Below are 20557 nucleotides of genomic sequence, written 5' to 3' on the forward strand. Positions count from 1 at the left end.
TTAACAACATGAAAAGGCAAATTCAACATAAACATTATCAAACTTATACAATCATTTTAATTAAACCCATTTATCTTAATATGCTTCATTTTGCACATATATATATATATACTTTGTTAAATATAGTGAAAGGTCTTTTCAATATCAAATTCTCATTCCAAATTTTTGTTTATGTTTTCTTTTCCTACTTTTCTTCTCATCCTCTTATTCTTCTTCTTCTCCATTTTGAAGTCCTCTACGAATCTCCTTTCTCATTGCATTTTTTTTTTGTTATTCTATAAAACTTTTAAAACAGAGAAAAATACTTTATGCTCTGAATTTTTGTTTGCTGTGTGTTCATTGGTTTCAAGAAAACTAAACTCTAGAATTTTATGAATAATTATATTTTAAACTAATAATTATATATTAGTGAGTGTAAATTTTTTGATTTTTGAATAACATAGTTTTGTCTTTTTTTTTTTTACAGTATTATTTGAAAAAAGTAATTGACACGTAAGTAGTCCGATCACGTCTAGCAAATTTTCACTATAAAAATTACAATAACATAAGAAAAAGGAAGTCATGATTAACTTGACAACTTAACCTAACACTCGAACTTATAATTGGAGTAAGAACATAAGTAATAGATAGTAAAAAAATAATAATTAGAACACCGAAAATTGGTAATCCAGTTTGATGATACAACATTTACATGTAGGGTATTTACCCATACCCGTAGAATGAGATTATATATTGCCATGTGAAAATGATGTATGAGTATATGATAATGGCTTACTGAACTAGCATCGACACAACTGTACATATACGGATACACAGCCTAGGTGAAGTTCACTAAGATTGCCACATGTTGGATCCAAGGTTACAGAGCAGTGATACCGTCAAATGTCCACTTGACAATTCATGACCTCCTCGTGCAAAACCTCTTTGCCATCAACAACCATTGCAGAAGATATATTTCATGTGAGGCAAACTCACCAAACCAGACATGATGACCGACTCTTCAATCAACTTTTGGTCGCTCTAAACTTTGATGCTCAATGTCTTTTTCTTAATCTAACTTTCTGTAAAAAAACCAAAAACCCAACCTGACACCAAATCCAAAAGGCCAACAGTCCACCAAAAAAGTTGCCCAAATCCAAATAACCATAACAGATAAAATAATTAATAGCAGAAGCGCAACAAAACCAAATCCATTAGATATAGTTAATAAAATAAAAGAAAAATGGAACCAACAAACTTGACAATATATATATATATATATATATTTTATAAAGTGTTGGACCAACTAACTTGATTTTACTTAGTCTATAGATGAGGTGGAATTCAACCTTTTATATAAATGTAATTTGAATGGCACTATTTTTTATTTTTTCGATTTCTGTCTGTACGGTATAAAAAAAATTCTATTTCTTGGTCTTCGGTAATTCATTTCGGCCAATTTTGGTGTTAAAACTATTCAGAAAAATGCCCTGGATTCAGATACAGACTTACAAATACAAGATTTACAATATAAAATGTCAAAAAACCAAGGAGAGTTTAAATTTTCATCAAATAAATACCACAAGCATTTAATTGCAAACCCAACCACTACAAGAAAATGGAGCATTTCCAACGTCGAAAAGCACGTTGGCATAAAGAACGTCGGGAATAAGGACTTTCCCGACGCCGTCAACAACGCGTCGGGAAAGTTTTCCCGACGCACCACGAAGGCGTCGGCAAGAATACGTCGGGAAAAGGGTAAATTAATTTTAAAAAACGAACTATTCCTGACGCCGTGAACAGTGCGTCGGGAGCGGCGTCGGGAATAGGGTTTTTCCCGATGCCCCATGAAATGTCGGGAAAAACGTTTAATGAGCGTCGAGAATTTCCCTTTTCCCGACGCGTTTTGAGGGATTTCCCGACGCCACGTCACTGCGTCGGGAAATCCCCTTTAAATTTGTTTCAGTTCTTTAAATTACAGAACCGAAACCGAGAGGGGAAAAGAAAGGAGAAGAAGTCTTCGCGATTTCCGCCGTTGTTCTGCCGTTGTTCGGCCGCCGTCCGTCGCCGCCCTCCCTCGCCGTTGTCCCTCGCCGCTGTCTGCCACTTTAAGTAAGTGGAATATGAAAATTTATTTAGTTTAAGTTTATGTTTTAGGGTTTTTTTTTGATGAAAATTAGTTTAGGATTTTCTTTTGGAATAGATTTTTGTTTGTTAAATGTATTTTTGTATAGAGTGTGTGTAATTTGTGGTTGAATTGAAATTGAAATTTGAAATTTGAATGGTTTAGGATTTTTGTTTTAGAAAATTGAATTGAGGGGAGATTTTATAGTTAAATGAAAATTGAATGGGGGTTGAATTGGGGGAGGGGGTTTATTGTTAAATTGAAAATTGAATTGGGAGGGGGGTTTATATTTGAATTGAAAATTGAAATTGGAGGGGGGGGGGGATGTATAGTTAAATTTAAAATTGAATTGGAGGGAGGGGGTTTAAGTTAAATTGAAAATTGAAATTGGGGGGGGGGGGGGATTTATAGTTGAATTGAAAATTGAAATTGGAGGGGGAGGGGGGGAGTTAATAGTTAAATTGAATTGGGAATGTAATATGTGTGTTAAGATTTGTTTTGGCTATTCTGCAGTTATGGTAGCCTGTTTGTGTTGAATATTTTTATTGTTGATTTGAGATGGCTATCCTGCAGTTATGATAGCTTTTTTGTTTTGAATTTGTTTATGTTTGGGATGGCTATCCTGTAGTTATGGTAGCCTTTTTTTGTTTTGAATTTGCTGGTTTCGAGGGGTGGTAGTAGGATAGATTGAAGTATTTTGTTGTTAATAATTAGGTTGTCTTGGCTATCCTACAGTTATGGTAGTCTCTGTAGTTTGGAGGGGTTTGTAGGATGCGAAGATATTTTCAAGTATTTTGTTGTTAATAATTAGGTTGTGTTGGCTATCCTGCAGTTATGATAGCATCTATAGTTTGAACTTAGTTATTGAAAAATAGTGAAAATTCAGGGGAGTAAGTTATGGATGTGAGAGAGTGAGAGACATATGTTTCTAATCAAACCTATTTATGTTTTAGGGACCTAAACGATGGATAAGGGTTGGATGAAACTTAGAAATAAGTTATCCCTTGAGTATAGACATGGAGTGACCCAATTTTTAGAATTTGCCAAATTTCACGTTGATGCTTACAGACGATTGAGGTGTCCATGCAAGAGATGTTTGAATTTAAATTGAAGCTCATTAGAGGGTGTGGAACGACATCTAATGACTATTGGAATATCCCCCTACTACACAGAATGAGTGTATCATGGAGAGTCATTAAGCTATAGAGGTACAGAAAACTTTGAGGAAGGAACTAGTAATAATCCTTTTAATGAAGGAACTAGTAGTATACAATTTAATGAAGAAGGTGATATCTTTGGTATGCTAAATGATTTACAAGCCCCTATTGAACATGAAGAGGAAATAGAGGAATTTCGTTTGGAAGATGAAATGGCGATGAATGTTGGGGTAAATATAGATGAAGATACAACAAATAATATATTTCAGGACTTATTGAATCAAACACGTAATGAGTTGTACCCCGGTTGTTCTGAATTTTCGTCGTTGAATTTTTTGGTTAAGTTGATGCATGTGAAAGTTCTAAATGGTTGGAGTAACAAGTTGTTCGACATGTTGTTAGAACTTTTAAGAGCAGCGTTTCCAATGTGTAATAGTACTATTCCTAGTTCATTTTATGAAGCAAAACGAAAACTTCGTGACTTGGGCTTGGGATACGAGACTATTCACGCGTGCAAGTATGACTGTGTATTGTATTGGAAAGAGTTTGCTGATTTGCAACATTGTCCTACATGTGGCGAGGCTAGGTACAAGGTTAATCATAATAGAGGGAAAAAAATTCCGCATAAGGTATTGCGCCACTTTCCTTTGGTACCTAGATTACAGCGCTTGTTTGTATCGCAGGAAGGGTCTGCTGACATGAGATGACATAGGGACAAACGTGTTGAAACAGATGATGTCTTGAGACATCCAGCTGATGCAGAGGGGTGGAAGCACTTTGATTCTGAATTTCCTGATTTTGCTTCTGATCCACGAAACGTGCGTTTGGGCTTGGCTTCAGATGGGTTTAACCCATTTGGTCAAATGAGTACCTCGTATAGTATGTGGCCTGTTGTGTTACTTCCTTACAATTTGCCACCATGGAAATGCATGAAAGAGACAAATTTCTTTATGTCACTGCTCATACCCGGTCCTAAATCTTCTGGTAGGGAAATTGATGTGTATCTCCAACCATTGATTGAGGAATTGAAAGACTTATGGACTTTTGGGGTGCGTACGTATGACTCTCTTACAGGTCAGTTCTTTCAGCTATACGCAGCCTTGTTGTGGACGATTAATGACTTCCCGGCGTATGGTGACCTATCAGGGTGGAGTACGAAAGGGTATCAGGCATGTCCTATATGCATGGGTGATAGATCGTCCTTCGGGATACGAGGTAGAATATCTTTCATGGGACATAGACGCTATCTTCCACAGAATCACGTGTGGCGTAGAAGTAGGCTACACGATGGAAAGGTAGAGCGTAAGGCTCCTCCTGTGGTGATGAATGAGGATGAAATATTAGAACAACTAGATCAGTTGGAGTTTCCAGTTATGAGTAAACATCCTTCAATACAGGATAAGAAAAGAAAGAGAGCTCTTAATTGGACGAAGAAAAGTATTTTTTTCAATCTTCCTTATTGGTCGAGACTTTTGTTACGTCACAAACTTGATGTAATGCACATTGAGAAGAATGTTTGTGACAATTTGGTTGATACGTTATTGAACATCGAAGGGAAAACGAAGGATACCACGAATGCTCGGTTGGACTTACAAGATCTGAAGATAAGAAAGGATTTACATCTTGTAGAAGTGGGTAACCGATTGGTGAAGCCACATGCGAGCTACACGTTGACTACTAGTGAACGAGTAGAGTTTTGTAAGTTTCTGAAATCAGTTAAGTTTCCTGATGGATTTGTTTCCAATATATCGAGATGTGTGCATGAAAGAGAGGGGAAAATATCAGGACTAAAAACGCATGATTGTCATGTTTTATTACATCGACTGCTACCAATTGGTATTCGAGCATTCTTACCAAAGAATGTATACACTGCTATAACCGAATTATGTAATTTTTTCCGTGACTTGTGCGCCCGAACGATAAGAGTAAGTGATCTAGACAGATTGCAAGCTGATATCATAATCATACTTTGTAAGTTGGAAAGAATATTTCCACTTGCCTTTTTTAGCGTTATGGTACACCTTGCCGTTCACTTACCATATGAAACGAAGATTACTGGTCCAGTTTCTTATAGTTGGATGTATCCGATTGAAAGAAGTCTACGAACGTTAAAGCAGTATGTTAGAAACAAAGCACGTCCTGAGGGGTCAATTGCCTCTCATTCGTTGAATTATACTTTGTTGATTCATCATATATAAGGATCTATTTCTGCTACTTGCAACGCGAGTAGTGTAAGTTATACGATAAAAAGTGCTAACTTCGCCTCTAGGAGAGGGTCATGCTATAAAAGGTACACTTCCTCACCATGCGTTGATGTTTTTTCTAATTCTGCATTGAGTACAAGTTTTCCTCACCGCTTGCCTAAGTGTAAGTGAAGTAAGAGGTTTACTGGATAAGCCAGAGTCAAACATTTCTATCAAACTTAGTTATAAAGTTTACTTCTAATTCATGCGGTATAAATTCTATATGGTATAAAAGTAAAACTATACTAATCTAAATATTTACATTGAGGATTCTGTAGAGGGAGATAGAATGGGATGATTAAGGGTTGCTAATAACTTGTAGAAATACAAGTTATTATTGCAAATTGATAAATATATATAAGAGAGAATACAACTTGCATAAGTCTCCATGCCTGTTTTACCTTAGTTTTGTGAGTGTTTTATTGTAGGATTATAAAGAAAAAGAAAACACGGTGAATTGCAAGAAGAGCCCGTGCTATGGGATAGGAAGATTGTCTGGCGATTAATGTCACCAGGCGATAGGCCACGTTATTGTGCGATGAAGATTCATTAATAGACAACAGAATGGTAGTTGGAGTTGATGTGACTTGACAAGACTAAAATCGACATTGACATAATCAGAAGAATATAAAGTAGTCTATATAAAGCCTCCTTCTTCACCAAGGAAACTTGTCTGGTCTGAATGTACTAAAACCTAGAGAGCTCCATGAGAGCATGCAGAAAAGACTAGCCTTTTCGCCTTCTGTAAAAGATTTCTATCTTCTTCTCCGATCATCTAGAAGTGAGAGTTAGAGAAAACCATAGAGAGAACCACCATTTTCTTCCCCTAACTTGTAAAAGAGCCAAGGAATGCTTAGGCATTCTACGACTCAACTCACCTTTCTTACTTTCCATTTTGTACGTTCACTGTAATGTCAATATGCTTATTGTACATGGCCAAAAGATCTGCATTCTTTAATACATTGCAACTTTATTTCTTTTCAATCTATCATGTCTTTTTTTGTTCATCTGTCAGAGTGTTATAAGGAGTTTAGGCTTGTGATAAGTTCTTGATAAGAGATCTAACTCATAAGGTTTATCGCGTTAGTTAAGCTTTACTCCATCGCTTGACCAGCATGTGTCGTTAACTGCTCGAGAGAGTAAGTAGCAAGGACATAGCTAACGCATACAAGAAAGAGTTTGGAAACAAACTCCATCTTGACAATTAAACCTCCATCATTTGTGTCCTGAAAGGAGAACAAGTGTGGTAACTTGGCACTGAATGGTTGTCACCCTTAAAAGAGAGGCAATATGAGTCTTATAAGTAACAAATTCTAGATAGCTATTGCTTAATTAAGCTTTATCATTTGCATCCCAAGAGGAGAGCAAGTGTGGCGTTCAAGGCATTGGGAAGTGTTCGCCTTAACAAAAATTAACTGATCTCTATCGAATCAAGGACTACCGTATAGCTTAATCGCCTAACAATGTGGAGACATTCCTTCACATTTCCTTAATGCAAGTTAGTCCATTCTCTATATTCTCACCATTATATACCACCTTTTACAAAATCTCTAGTGTAGATATTAGATTTAGTACATAGACACACTTTTACTTTATATTGTATAAAGATTGTATACTGCCTAGATGAGAAGTAAACTTTATAACTAAGGTTTGATATAAATTCCCTGAGTTCAACCTTGGCTTACCCAAGAAACCTATTGTTTCACTTACACTTGAGCAGGTGATAGGAAAACTTGTTCTACATATTTATTACTTGGAAATCAACAACGCATAGGTAGGAAGCATTTTTTATCGCATAATTCTGTCCTAATCCCCTACTAAGTCAACCACTTAGAGCTTAACATGACATAACCATGAATAAACGGTACATGCACACAAAATTAGACAACCAAGTTTTTGACGCTGTTGTCGGAGAATGTCTTTTTCAAAATTAGGGATAAGGTTTTACTTTGATTTTTGGCAAACACTCAATTCTTTTGAATCATGAGTTCAACTGAAGAATGTGCGAACAAGTTCATGGTACCAAAGCAATTTGTGATGCATGGACTTGACCTAGAGATTGCGTGAATCTTTCGGCGATGACAAAAGGAACCTAGGTTAATGCAATTAAGAGCAAAATAGAAATGGTACCTCAATGCCCTGAGCCAAGAACATTCTAACCTCTTTAGTGGAGGATTTATATTAAGGCGTCACAAAAAGTGTTCGTGAGATAGACTCAGTAAGGCACTTGGTTGTCACTGGCTATGTGAGAAACGGACCAAAAAGATCAATTGTAACATTGCAATGAACGATTGCAAGCAGAGACTCATTGCAATGAGCAATCACATAGCACAGAGTCTGATAACTTGTAGAAATTATACAAGTTATTATAGCCTTTTATGTAAAATAATGAGACCTTATCGCATAAGAATAAAAAAAAATCGTAGAGGAAGAAGAGAAGAAAGATGATGAAAAAGAAGGGCAAACATGGAATATTTAAAAAATGGTTACCTTCATGGACTTTTTCATTTTGTTACACGAACCGTAAATGTTTTGACAGTTTGTTATATTTATGAAAATTTTCATTTTAAAAAGGTAAATAAAATCCTTAACAATGAAAAGGAAAATGTTTAGGAATAACTTATCTCTAAGCAAAATGTTCAAAACAGTTGAAATAAAAGGTCAAAATTCCTATTAACATAACACATGTTGATATGCATGCAAGTACAAGTATCTATTGAAAAAGATTTTGAAAAATGTAGACATAGTAAAAGAGCTTTAATTTCCTCTCTTGGTACTTTCAAATTAGAGAGTATGAGAACTTTCTTCTTTATGGGTTAAACTTCAAGCTTTAGTTTTTCATTTGTTTTGAATTAAAGACCATGTAGTCAAGAAATCAACACCACAAAAAAAAAAAAAAAAAGGATTATGAAGAAAAGGAAGTGTTGAAATTTATATCCTAAAGACTCATAGTTTGTAAATTACATTCAATAATCTAATTATTGAATTATTTATCAGTAAAATAGAATACTATAATTTTGAATCCAATAAACTAAGGTCTCAAGGCTATCTTGTAGACTTGAACTTTATGTAGAGACATAAATGTAGATCAAATTCGAGTTCATAGTCTAAATGGTCTATAGTATATGAATAAAGTTGGACGCCTTATTCTTTTAACACTATGAATGCTGCTTGCTTTATGGTTAGTACAAACGATGTGGGCATAAATCGTTCAAGTAGAGACATGAAAATGGGAGCATCCTATGTAAAAAGTTTGCATAAGACCATACTTTTAAACATTCACTTTTATGTTATAACATCGTTGACATTTTGCAACTAACTATTTTTTTTAATTTGATGACCTAGGTAACTAAACCTTAATCCTAAGCTAACAATGAACTCTTGTTCATATAAGATTATCCTATTAGATATGCACATGTGAGGGCAATTCATCAGCGCTAGCCCAATATGCCTATAATTTCAGGGGTAAGATTGGTGAATAGCTGGGGACATAAGGTGCATGATGGAATCTACTCGTGACCACTTTAGAGTCAGTAGATAGGTTGTTTTCTCTTATTCACTGAATCTCAGTCTTGAACAAAGAGGCTCACCCTCTCATTGGCCCGAAAGGGATTCAGTTTATAGGTTGGACCTTAAACAAGTTGTTGATTAGAGGATCAGTGGTACTTATGTAACAAGAAGTAATCTCAAGGGTAAAATGATAAATTGATCAAGTTGAGATTACGAACAACCTGTGAAGGGTTTAACTTACTAATCATGGTTATATTAGGTGGACATAGATATATCTATAGTGAGGGGAGTGCAACTATGAGACTTCAGTAGAATGACTTGTTAGTTAACGAATGTTGATTAGGTTGGTCTAAAAGAGTTTAGCCAGTTAATCTTGAATTGTTAGAGCCCATGATCTATAGGTCAAGTAGGTCGCTCTACTAGCTTATTATGGTAATAAAATTTAGAACAAAGTGATCGAAAATTCGAAGAGTTCAAATTGATTTTTAATATTTTAAACGAGTTTTTGAGCAACAAGTGATATTTAAATAAGGTTGAAATATGGGGAAATTTAAATAGAGGTTGGAATTAATTGAATGGGATTGATAGAGATTTGATTTATTATTAATGGTGATATTTTTCACGTCTTCACGTCTTCCACGGAATCCAAACAAATAGGTTATAGGTGCATGTTGTTAATAACTTGATTCGCTTATAAAATACTCATTAATTTTGGTTAATTGATGTAAGTTTTTAGGTGAAGAATTTGGTGGTTTCACTTTCTTTTCCCAACTTCTCTTCTGTTTGATTAATCTGAGTGTTGTTATCCTTCTGAAATCATCAAAAGATTCTCATCAATTGATTTGGGTACATTCATTTTAGAAGAGAACAATCTTTCTCTCAGATGAATCTTGTTCGACACATCTCCCTTTACAGTACAGTGCTTGTAATCTCACCCACACTTCATGAGGAGTAGATTCATCAAGCACTTGTCTAAGAACATTATCATTCTAGAGGAGAGTTCTATAAGCCGTTTCTTCAACAGTTCAAAAGATTTTGAAAAATGTAAACACAGTAATAAAAGAGCTTCAATTTCCTCTTGTATGAGAACTTTATCTTCTTTTAAAAGGTATTAATTGTAATACAAACTTATGGGTGAGGATTTGAACTCGGAACTTAATTTTCGTCCACCGATACATATAGATACCAATTGAGTTAAGTTTACGTGCTTTTTCCTTTTATAAAAAACATACTCATACCCATTTTTAATAATTGTTAATAATTTCTACAAAAATACATGAATAGCTACAAATGTATTTTGTTTTAACAAACTAAACTTAATTCTGTTATGGAAGTGAGGAGGATGAGAAAGTGGAGTGGTTATGGGGTCTGTGTTTGTTGCTTTATTAGAATTCTCAGTTTGTAGCTTTCATAAAACAGGAGAGGTCTTTGAGGTAAGTCTAAATTTACTTTCTCCTAACAAAAACTGTGTAACAAAATTCTCAATCAAATTTAGAAGCTCTCCATAGATGAACACAATCTCAAATTTTAGCCCCCAAGTTTGGATGGATGTGTTGTTTTGTCTCTTAATTTAGAAAATGTACTAGTTTATTCCTCAACTTTATAAAAATAGATATGTATTTTTTAGTCCCTGTCTTTCTTTTTTTTTTTAAAATAGGTTTTAGAAATACTTTCTGTTTTATTTTTTTTTAAAATAATTATAAGATATTTAAAAATCAGAAAAATAGTTTTAGAGAAGATTAATTTTCATAAATATAAACGAAACACCAACATATTTACCGTACATGTAAGAAAATCAAAAAGTCCATGAAGCTGGCTATCTCCTTTTAAATATCTCAAATTTGCCATTTCTTTTCATTTTCTTTCTTCTACAATTTTTCTTTTTCTTTTCCATTGTCCTTTTCTCTTTCTTGCGGTTTTTTTCACTGTTATTTGGTTCGTGTACCAAATATAAAAGATTTATTTTTTTAAATTTTTATTTAATTTGGTTGTTTAAGATCGTGAAAAAAAATTATTCATCTTGAAAATTACCAATATTTAAACGATTACGGAATAGCCAAATCTAAACGATTTTGTACCAAAGAATTTTGCTAAATTTAAACGATAAAATCTAAATGATCTCATACCAAAATTTAACCAATCAAATCTAAATTTTATATTACGAGCACTGGGTGTCAATTAATGAGCACTTTTAGTATAGGTGTGAGTTTTATTTATTTATTTTTTTTTTCATTTTTGAAATTGTTTGATTGCGTGTAGAGAATAATATTTTTGAAATTATTAATCTAATTTAAAATATCATATAATTATTAAAAAAAAAAAAAAAGGTTATTTGAGAGGAGGTTTAACCTTATTTTAGAATTATTTATGTAACTACTTGTAAAGAGGAGTTGTGTGTAGGAGATTGAAACTTGGATCCATGGCCGTCTGCAATTGATGTACTCAACAAAAAGAAACCTATCCTCTATTTGCCCACTTGAACTTTTTGACTTTGTTTTCCCTTGCATCTTCCTATCATTTTCTCTTTACCATTCTAAGTCCTTTGATTCCAATTATTCACTTTGGATCAAATTCCAACACTTACAAAGTAATTAAAAAACAAAAAACAAAAAAAGTGTAAACGGTGTCCCAACTCCTAAATCAATTTCTATGCTCTTAATTAGTTGAAATCTAACTACTTCCAAATACTAAGTCAATAATGTCCAACTCTCACCCCATTTTATATCAACAAATGTGTTTCAACTCAAATACTAATTAGTTTCTATTCATTTATAATCCTTTCGACCTATAATCAACTTCATTCGGTGCCATGCCAATATTTAACGAAATAAAGAAAAAAGATATAAGACCAAAATAAAATAAGTTAAAAGTTTTTAGAGAAAACAAAAACAAATTGAAAGGTATGTATAAAACCTATTCCCTGTCTTTTGTCCTTTTAACACACTACATGAAAATTCATGAAATATACTCTCAACTAGAAGCCGCGTGACCTTTAAAAATGTGTCTTTTTATCATCTTTTCCTTTTGTCACATCTCTTGGGTTCTCCTTCTCTAAAATTTATAATCTTATATATTTTCTTACATCTCCATTCCTTTAGTATGTACCATAGCATATACTTTTCCCCATTTTCACTATAACAAATAGATCCTTACAAGGAAATAATTATATAGTTTTCATATAGAAAGAATGTCGTCATATTTGTTGTGTATCACTCCTTAAAAACAAAGCCAAAGCGTATGTCACATATCAATTATCCTGTCAACAAACATTGAAAATTTTCAAGTCTATCAAATGTATATCAATAATATCTCAATATGCTTTCAAGAATAACAATAGTATATTAGTTGTATATCACATATCGATCAACATTTTAGTATATAGACGATATATCAAATGAATATCAAACAAAATTCAAGAATGTTAATGGTATATCAATAGTGTGGGCAATTAGAGACATTTTACTAATTTTTTATCTGTGAGTATTGGATTTTATGTCATAAAACTCGCGATTTGTAATATTATACCCTTTTTTAATAAAGTGATTATTGAAGAATTATAGGTGAAAAATTGTATATTCTTGAATCCAATAAACTAAGGTCCCGAAGCTATCTTTTGTAAACTTAAACTTTATGTATGGACATAAATATGGGTCAAGTTTGAGTATATAGCCTAAACGGTTTATTGATTATGAATAAGGATGGACACTTTATTTTAGTAACACTATGGATGTGAACCGCTTTGTAGTTAGTATAAATGATGTGATATTAAATTCATTCATGTAGGGACATGTAAGTGTGAGCATCCTATGTAAAGAGTTTACATAAATTAACTAACAGCTTATTGTTTAAAACTAACTGTTTCTTTCTATTGATGACCTAGGTAACTTAGTCTTAATCTTGAGCTAAGTATGAACTACTGTTCACACCAAGATTATCCTTAAAGTGAAAGCAACTCATTAGTGTTAACTCAATAAGCTTCCCATTTCAAAGTTAAAGACTGAGTGGATAGCTGGGAACATAGGGTGCAAGATGAAATTTACTCATGCTTTCTATAGGGTGAGTAGATGGTTGTGAAACCCCAAAAGTTTTAGATCTTTGGAACTTGTTAAGATTTGACAAAGATCAAAGAAAATGTGAGCAAAGAAGGAAAAGTTGGGAAAATTTGGCCAAGTGTCCAAAGGAAGAAGTTTTTGGCATTTAGAGGTAAGGTGGGCAGCCAAAATGACATTAAATAACCTTTAAATGACACTCATTGGGCGGAAAAACGAGGGTTGAAAACCTCCAAGCTAAGTGTTTAAAGCATGTGCTAGACGGTCAAAACCATGAAAAATAACCTCAAAGGAAAAGTCTAAGCGTTTTAGATGGCTTGGAAGCACTGGACTTGCTAAACAAAAAGAATGATTTAGAGGTTAGCATAGGTGTTGATGGCTAGGTAAGAAGGACTAACTATGCTCTTGGCGAGATAACCTAAGATGTTAGCAAGCATAGGTTCGGTGGCCAAAGCTACGGGAGAAAAGCTTGATTGTGAAAAGGCATGTGGCTAGGTTAGTAGGCAAGGCAATGGACAAGGTTAAGCGTTTAAGGTAGCACGTGAGAAAGGCTATAGAGGTTAGTTGGACGTCTTGACAAGGCTAGGTGTTTTGGGCAAGCTATTAAGGGTTAAAGGCTTAAAATTTTCATTTAACAATCCCCCACTTGAAAATTTTTAAAAACATTTTCATCTAGCAGTATCTATTTGCATAATACTGTGCTTAAGCAAAAGTCAATGATTGAGAATACTAGTGAATGCTCTAGAGAATTTGTCTATAATTTCTTAAGGAGCGACTCTCACTTCTTCAAGATATCATGCTAATCACTAAATCATATGTGTAACTCTTCACTAAATCATATGAGTAACTTTTCAGATTCTTGGCATCTCAAGTCTTTCAAAATGGGCTTACCTATATAGACTTAAGTCTCGTTCTTTTAGAGGTTTTAAAATCATTCTCTAATGAATACTTATAATTGAGTAATCACATGTATTTGATTGTAAAATTTTATATACATACATATATGATTTTTTAAACTATATAAATATAAATTATAAAAAATGCAAAGATTATTTGCGGTGAACGTGGATCGAACACGTGACCTTCAGATCTTCAGTCTGACGCTCTCCCAACTGAGCTATCCCCGCATTTGGAATGTAAATGTGGGGTCCATATTTCTAGTATAAAACTCTCTTAACCACGCTATTGTACATGTTACATTTCTAAACTAAGCTACCGAATTGAGTTATTTCGTGTATGAGTGATCATCGGTCGGTTGGAGTTGGAAGAATATTTAACTAATTATTGAAATTTTGGTGTTTTAAAGATTTGATTTAAGTTGTTTGATATTGGTGAATTGGTTCGGTGAGATTTATGGATTTTGAGTAATTATATTTATATATAATTAGCTCTAAAAATAAGGTAATTTTAAATTTAATTGTTTTAAGTTTGATTTTAATCATGTTAGAATTACTCGGGTGTTACATTAACTGTTTAAAATATTTCTTGAAATTTCTCGATTTGGAATTTTCCAAAATCAACACCGTCGATTAAGTCTGTTAGCTTAGTTTTTCAGTCTATGATGCTCACCCCTAATCTCATTTAGTTGGTTGTAAAGTTTTGTAAACATATATACATACAATTTTTAAGCTATATATATAAATTCAAATTATATAAAATGTGGTGAATCTCAATCGTACATGTGACCTTCAGATCTTTAGTGTGACACTCTCTTAATTGAGCTACCCTCACTGTTTGGTAACACTCATGACTTTCACATATCTAGTATAAAGCTTTGCCAACTAAGCTATCCTGCTATTGATTGTAAAGTTTTATATACAACGTGACCTCCTAATCTTCAATCTGACACTTTCCCAACTAAGCTACCTCTGCTATTTGATTGCAAAAGTGATGTTCAAATCTTTAATATATAGCACTCTTAACTACACTATCATACATGTGACCTTTCCAAAATTAAGCTACTGAATTGAGTAATCTCGTGAATGAGTGAGTATTGGTCAGTCGGAAACAGTTTTTTACACTAAGCTGTCACTAAACCAACTATAGTCAATTTAGTAAATGATCAGACCAACATCAACCGTTAATGAACAAAATTGGATTGGTCGGTCTATGATGCTCACCCCTAATCTCGTGTAATTGGTTGTAATGCTTTGTAAACACGTACATTGTTTAAGCCATATACCTAAATTCAAATTATGAAAACTGCGATGAACCTCAATCGTACACATGACCTGCAGATTTTAGTTTGACGCTTTCCTAACTGAGCTACCCTCGTTGTTTGGTAACACTTGTGACCTTCACATTATAAAAGAATAAAATGCAAATACTTATCTTTGAATAGAGTGATCTCATGCATTTGATTGTAAAGTTTTACATATATACATATACATTTTTTTAAGCTAGATAAATACAGATTATAAAAAAAAATCAATGATCATGTGTGGTGAACATGGACCAAACATTCTTCGGTATTAATTGCAAAAGTGTGGTTCAAATCTCTAGTATGAAGCTCTTCTAACTAAGATATTGTACATGTTACCTTTCCAAACTAAGCTAATAAATTGAGCTATCTCATGTATGAGTGATTATCGGTGGAAGGAGTTGATTTTTTTTACTGAACCACCACTGAACAACCTATAGTCAGTTTAGTAAATGATATAATAGACATCAACTGTTGATAAACAAATTTTGGTCGGTCCGTCGATTTTTTGTTAGTCGAACAATCGATTTAACTCTTTAAAATAGTTTTTAAAATTCTCGATTTATAATTTTCCAAAGTTGACAAGGACCGACCGACTTTGTTTGGTTGGTCGGCTCAATTTTTCGGTCTATGATGCTCACCCCTAATCTCATATATTGGTTGTAAAGTTGTGTAAACATATACATACGATATTTTAAGCTATATAAATAAGTTTAGATTATAAAAGGGGGCATTTGCAAAAATAGCAAAAAAAATTTATGATAATAGGATCCATGTCAGTACATTTTCTAAATTGCAAAAGTAGCAAATTTAAAAGTTGATTACCTTCTGATAGCCCCCTGATAACCTTCTGATAGCCGTATGATATTATTAATTACTCGTCATATTTGTCATATTCGCAATATGCAAAAAAGAGATGCTATTGGCTGTTTTTTCTAAATTTTTTTGTCATCTAATGCAATTTCTCTATAAAAAATGTGGTCAACCTAAATTGTATAGATGGCCTTCAAATCATCAATCTGACCTCTCCTAACTGAACTACCCTAATTGTTTGGTAACACTCGTGACCTTAATGTCATGCCCCACCCCAAAGTCACTTTAGGCGACCTAGTGGAAGGGTGTGCCGCCTAAACACTCAACGCATATCACTCTGTGTGATAAAACATTGAACGCCCAGTAAACAAAACTTCTTCAACGAGTCTCCATGCAAAGCTCCAACTTAGAACTTGAAAGACTTTACAATACAATGTAGTGAGAAAATAAAAAGAACTTAACATCTTCTTTTACTTTCTTGGCTATGTCGCTTAGTCTTCAACACTTACACTTTTAAGCTTTATGTGATATGCATAATACAATGCAGTGGAACACAACAACAACACAACTTCTCACTTTATTAGCTTTTAACCATGCGTTCTAGAATCTTAAAGCATAGTGTCTCACCTCGACCCAACTGTCACTCCACGCGACCAAATTGGGACGTGCCCCATAGACATCCTTCATGTACCTCTTTGGGAGACGACGGGTCGAACGCCTAGTGAGCGAAGCAACTCCTTCTCACTTGTCTCTTTGCAAAGTTCTTTACTAGAACTTTGGAGACCTCAACTCTTTATAGCAGAAAACAGCTCTTAAACTAAGCTCCATCATCTAGTACTTAATCCTTAGTTCTAATCAACTTTTAACTTCTAGGAGATAAGCTCAAAAGACAATGCAGTGGAATAAATAAACTTCTTCTCTTTGTTAACTCAACATTTTATACAGAGTTCATAAATGACAAGTACAATCCTTTTTCTTGCAAGTATGAAAATAAAACCAAGTTCTACAAGCCTTTATTTTTCCACCACGGTGCTTCCATTTGTGTCAAGGTATTTAGGAGTATAAGACTTCTTTTCTTTTTTTGCTGCTTCAGTTGCTTCTTTGAGGCAAGGTACCGAGAGGTGTAAATCCCTCATTCTCTTCTTCACCTAGGTCGCCTAGCAACCACCTCAACTTAGAAAACAACCTTCAGGGCTTCCTTTCCTTACCTCAGCTCTTTGACTCTTTTGCTCTCTAGGCTTAGCCTCACCAACCTAGGTGTTCAGTTGCTTTTCAGGTGACTGAGTTTTGGGCATTAAAAAGCGATGCACTTACCAACAAACTCCTTAAACGTGAGGTAGGATGAGACGACTTTCACGCTGCACAAGTTTACATAATCACCTTGCCTTCCCTCATTTACTTGACATTTACGCCTGAGATCCATCTTTTACTTGGCTTCAACGCCTAACAACTTGAGATGGGAAAACTTAAAACGTAAGTCAAATGGACTTAGTGAGCGATAAGTTTGTGAAATACCTTTTGGGGAATATAACAACTTTAGATACAACAACAACAAGGTTAGATCACAAATAAGTACCTCATCGCATCAAACCACAATCACAACACTCACGATAAGTTTCATGCACTTAAGTCATCACACAATCCAAACTCATCACCTAGACTTGGGATTCTCCCCTTACCTGGACCTAGGATTCACATTCAACCAACGTCACACGAGTTATCTGGGATTTCCACCAGCGTCTCGTCACAATCATTTCTCAGGCTAAAATTCACATTCAACCAACATCTAATGTCAATAACACATTATAGCTTGCGCCGACCTGGGATTCCTCCATCGCCTGGAGCTGAGATTCACATTCAACCAGTGTCACGCGAGTTACCTGGTATTTCCACCAATGTCTTGCAATACGTCTCATATTTCTTAAACCATACGATCATTACAACTAACAAACTGAAAGGTAATGTAACGCAACAAAAAAAAAAGGTAATTTTAAATTGAATTATCTTAAGTTTGATTTAATTATGTTGGAGTTATTGGGGTGTTAATTTGAGTTAATTAATTTGGTGAGATTTAAGATTTATGATTATATATATATATATATATATATATATATTATTTTGAGAAGATGAGAAAAATAATTATATTAAGGATAATATAATTATTAAGGATATTATATTATTATTTTGAGAAGAAGATAAAAAGGTTGATTTCATAGGAATTAAATGGAGAGAGAGAGATTGATTTATTTTTAGAATTAAAGAAAAAAATTAATAATAATATTATTAGTATTATTATTAAATAGGCCTTGTGAACCATGTAACTCATTATTATTCATCTTCTTCCTCGTAAAAAATCCCTAGCTACTTCCTTGTCATCAAACTCCACCACTTGACAAAGGTTGTAATAAGCCAAGATCCTCTCCACGCGTAGCCTTAACGTCTGGTATCATCCTCCCTCGTTCGTGACATTTCCTCCACAGCTGCACGCTATCGACCACGTCACTCTTCATCTCGTCTCCTCCGTCGTTGTCTTCCAGCTTCCATCGCTTCGCTTCAACGTAGTTGACCTGTTCATCTCTGCATTTGAGCCTCTCCCCTCAAATGCCTAAGCCAAATCGATTTCCTTCCTACTCCAAGCCGCACACGTAGACACAAGTCAAACTCGAGCCAAGTCCACCTTTAGCCGAGCCGTGAGTGTTCTTTTCTCTTCCTTAAGCCATTTAAGTTTTTGGTGAGTATTTGATTGGGTTTTGGTTTACCCATCAAATATCAATTCCTTTGGTCTAAGTAAATTAATTTTTTGGATTAAGTTAGATTAGTTTCTTAAGTAGGATTATTTTTCTTAAAGGTGTAATTGGCAAATTGTGGAACAGTTATTTGGTGGAATCTTTTCTCAATCAAGGTTGAATTGGAAATCAACCTCAACTTTGGGCAAGTTGAATTAAAATTATTTTTGGATCATTAAGGGTTTGTTTGGTAATGTTCTCATTCTTTGTTTCCTGTTTTTGTTTTCATTTTGTTAAGAAATGGAGGCATTTGGTAACGTTCCTTGTTTCTCGTTCTAGAAAACAGTAGAAACTTTTCTCATTTTATAAAGAATTATTTGGAACAAAAAAAAAAGTAGTTTCTTCCGTTCCGTTTCTCAATTACTTCTATTGGTTTTCTTTTTCTCAATTTATTTATATTAGTTTCATTTTCCTTTGTCTCAATTATTTTTATTAGTTTCCTTTTCATTTTCTCAAAATTTTTATTGGTTTTCTTTTCCTTTTTCTCAATTATTTTTATTGGTTTCCTTTTTCTTTTTCACAATTATTTTTATTTGTTTCTTTTTCCTTTTTATTGGTTTCCTTTTCCTCTTATCTCCATCGTCTTTCCTAAATAATCATCCTCTTCCTCTTTCACTCATCGTCTTCCTCTGCACACTGTGTTCCTCTTCACCTCTCATCGTCTTCCTCTACAATCCAAACTCTTCCTCTTCGCTGAACTATGCTTCTTCGTCGGATCCATAGTTTTTGCATGATTGTTCCTCTTCGTTGGATCCATAGTTTTCGTCTGACTCTTCCTCTCTGTCGGATGCATAGTTTTCGTCTTCCTCTTTGCGTGGATCTGGGTTTTCGTTGTGTGTTTTTCTTTAAAGCATCATAGGTAGCAGAGTTAAAGGTTAAATTTTGTTTTGTTTTTTTTTTCAATTCTAAATATTGAAGACATAATAACTTACTTTAAAATTAATATTATATTTTAGATGTCACAAAATATCGATGAGGTTGTTGATGGATTAAGAAGTGAGTCAACATCATCCAAGAGAAATGGTCCAGGAGAGAGATGATATTCCAATCAAATTTGGTAACATTTAAAGGATAGATACAATTTTATGTTTATGTTATTATTTTTGTTCATGCATCGATATTTCTTCGTATTAAATGAATAAATTTTTGATAATTTTATTTTTTATGTTTGATGGATGACCTATATTTTTGTTTAAAGTTTAATTGAAGTAGATGTGAAAAATAAAAAATAAATCTAGAAGAAAATCAGGAAACAAGAAACAGTTATTAAACACATTTTTTGTTTTGGTTTGTTTTTTTTTCAAGAAACAAGAAACAGAAACAGTTATGAAACACATTCATGTTTCTGGTTTTTAAAAAAGAAGAAACAGGAAATAAGAAACAAGGAACCAGAAACAAGAATTATAGAATATGAACGTTACCAAATGGGCCCTAATCAACCATTAAATTTATTAGCTATTGGGTTCACTTGTTGTTTAGGACCTATTCCTTAGAAAGCTTTGATAGTCACTGTTAGGAAAGATTTGTTAGCTAATCTTGAAGTAAGAGATTATGTTATTGGACCTTCAAATATAAAATGAAGAGCTTGCATGTATTTTCCATTATACATTGATGTAGCTAAAATGCATAATGTGTTGTTGATGATGATTGATGTTGATGACTGATATTGATGACTAATATGGATGACTGATATGA

General features: G+C 33.7%; 1 non-coding gene across 1 annotated transcript; it reads right to left on the reverse strand.

Moving 5' to 3' along the window:
- Positions 1 to 14117: 14117 nt before the first annotated feature.
- TRNAF-GAA (transfer RNA phenylalanine (anticodon GAA)) lies at positions 14118 to 14190 on the reverse strand. The gene has a single exon. It is a non-coding gene; the product is annotated as a tRNA-Phe (tRNA).
- Positions 14191 to 20557: the final 6367 nt, after the last annotated feature.

This window comes from Cucumis melo, chromosome 9 (genome assembly GCF_025177605.1).
Source record: "Cucumis melo cultivar AY chromosome 9, USDA_Cmelo_AY_1.0, whole genome shotgun sequence".
Taxonomy (NCBI): Eukaryota; Viridiplantae; Streptophyta; class Magnoliopsida; order Cucurbitales; family Cucurbitaceae; genus Cucumis; species Cucumis melo.